Raw genomic sequence first — 3,114 nt, forward strand, 5'->3', positions numbered from 1 at the left:
TCTACACGTTTAAAAAGAAATAAATTAAAGAGTTTTGCTACTTTTACTGCTTTTTCAAATGTGCTATATGTACGAAGCTGTCTCACTTGAGTATTCCATTGTTTTGTCTTATTTCTTTTTCGTCATAATGAATTATGACACATTGAAATTGTGTTGACGAAAAATACCATCGTATATCGTCATGTAATATATAGCATGTTGGATATATTTGTATATACATTGGGTGTGTTTGAAGAATATGTGAAATACGTTTGTAACTTTTAGCTCGATCACGTTCTCATTCATTCAACGAAACACGTTGCATGAATGTTTTCGACAGCGAAAGAAAATTTGCGAACAATTAGCTAAAGTAGAATGGGAATTAATCAGGAATCTCCGTTATAAAATGAAATGTTATTTGATTGATTGACTGATTGACTGGCTGACTGATATGAAGAAACTTTGCAAACAAATTGAATCCACACACTGAATCCAACTAATTCAATATTATGTCTATAGATTTGTTCAAATTCTGTACTTTTAAATGTATATCAAAAGAATGTCATTATTGCTTTGTGAATTGTGATTTAGTAATAAAACATTAGAAATTACTTTGACAATGAAATGTAAATGGTTTATGAAAAGTGCTTGTGAATTAGTTAGTAAAAACAAAAAACCCATTCGCCGCACATGTTTGTTTTTAAATAATTGTATTTACATAGAAGCAATTGCGTGACGAACAGCTATCAGAGCGGCCACAGTGGCGGTGCAAATGCTAAGCATATGTTATTGCATAGATGGCAGCTACAACATTTTTAACATTTTCATTTTATGAGAAAATTAAATTTCTGCCGGTGCTCTTTCAGTCAATCGCCTCCGTGTGCTTCTCTTCTTCTTTCTGCAAAAATCGACCTATTAAAAAGTTGATCAACGTTCATCACATTGCAGAAAATATAATTGGCTGGTTTCATATGTAGTTGTTTTTACATACGATTGAGACGTGCGGTGGAAAATGCAGAAATCGACTGTAATAGTGCATGAAATGGCATGAGTTTATTTTCAAACAATTAATGCTGATACTTTCACAGATGGATATTTCGCATTTATTCTCGCCGAATCGAATCCATATTGATACAAACGTTGAGCGTAAATATTGATTAAACAGAATTTCGAAATATTCCTTTTAATACTGTATGGCCGCCGTGTATGGTGTTATGCCGAAGCTTTTATTTTGTTCATCGTTTGGTTTTCTCCCCCGATTTTCTGTGTTTTACCAAATATACGAACGGGTAATCGAATTATATCCATACGCTATTTGCGGAGAGTGGTAAGCAAATAAACTAGAATAGTAACGAAACGACGATGTATGGGAATCGAAGCAAAAAGAAAAGCATTCCACTCGAAATGCATTCACAACAGGTAATATTTTAATGTTATGAACGTCCTTTTGAGACCTGAATTGCATTATTGGGCTTTCGTTCGTTTTTCTCATTGCTACACTCACTCTTTTGCTATGCCACGGATGTATTCACACGTATTCAGTTGTTTTTCGAAATTTTTCGGTACGTTCCATTTCGAATTGAACGCAACTAATTGCTGAAATTTTTATTATGCGTCGCACAGTAGTAGTACAGTTATATCGTGGATGGCGTGTGTGTGTTTCAGGAGGCGAAATGACGAATGAAAAATTCAGCACGATATAACAAAATAATAGAAGGAGATGGCAAAATTACAGTACGTCAACTGATTGTCTGCTCGCAACGCGTTGATATCATGTTGATTGCAAATTATTAAACGCTCACACAAATATAACCATAACGCCAATTGGGAAATTGCATTCCGGATCCGGGGATCCATGATGCCAGTCAAAAACTGAAATGAAATGAGTTTGTTAGCAATTTTGAAATATTAAAAACCCAACAGTTTGCTACACGCTAACAAATGAAATATAGACATTGAGACTCACGCGCAACCAATAAAATAAGACAAGCTGTTGGCAGCTTCAGTCTATTTGCATACACGAAGTTTTAACTTGTTTCTCTCTCTCTCTCTATCTCCCTTCCCGCTCCAATGAGTTCATCGAGTTCATGAGTTTACGAATTTCCGTACACGGTGCACTTTACAATTTTCATCAAAGATTGCATTTACGTAATAGAACTCGAAACCCATTTAATCTTGCTTTTGAATTATCACGTGCATCCCTTTGAACATCGGCTCTTTACTCAAAAATATTAAACGTGATTGTTTGAAGAACAACAATCAATTTGTACTTTCTTACAACACGAATTTTCTAGCGAATTTGGCTCAAGATTTAACATTTTGCACGAGCTCAATGTGAATGGAATCTATTTGCTCTAGTGGGTCTTTTAACAGTTTCTCTTAATGCATTTCGTTCGTATTAATGCGGTTACAGTCATTTTGGTTTTTATTTTCGTTTGTTCGAAAAGCAATGGCAACGTGAGCATTGCTAGTAATTTTGTTTTAAGAATATTCACTTAAAAAAAATTCCCACTTACATATTTTATTCTTCAAAGGCTGTACATGTTTCGAAGAGAAATGGTTCGCTTTCGTTTTGATTTGGTTCCTTTGACTAACACATTATAGCCGAAAGTGATTTTGCCAGTATTACGTAAAAATCTTGAAAGCTATTGGTGTTTTATTCACTTTTCCATGCTTTCCTTTCGGCAAATATTCAAAAGGATTCAGATTTAATTCATCCGCTAATACCGAGGGAAAAAAAATTTCGTTCCAGGACTTTTTCATAGCACATAATACCTGAGAATTATAAAATGAGTAAACAGAAGCTTTAAGCCAGAAGAAAAAACAACACGAAAAATGTTCTGTCGAAGAAGAAATAAACGATTGGGCGGACTGAAAAACACTTTCAACAGTGCAAACTAGTATAAGAACAAATTCTTTGTTACAATATGCAGCTAGAGAAGAAATGATTTATCTTAAATAAAAATGGCAAGGGGCACATAAACCTGAGGTGAAATGGTGCTCTTATCAAATCAGCAAATGCATTTAGCTATCGATGTTTTAGACACGTTTTTTTTATGGATTCATCGAAATTCTTACCATTTTCATATTTGAAGAAAGCTTATTTAGATTTACGCATCTGTTTTCGTTTGCTAT

Source organism: Contarinia nasturtii, unplaced genomic scaffold (genome assembly GCF_009176525.2).
Source record: "Contarinia nasturtii isolate CC-2019 unplaced genomic scaffold, AAFC_CNas_1.1 Cnas_scaffold_285, whole genome shotgun sequence".
In the NCBI taxonomy this organism is placed as follows: domain Eukaryota; kingdom Metazoa; phylum Arthropoda; class Insecta; order Diptera; family Cecidomyiidae; genus Contarinia; species Contarinia nasturtii.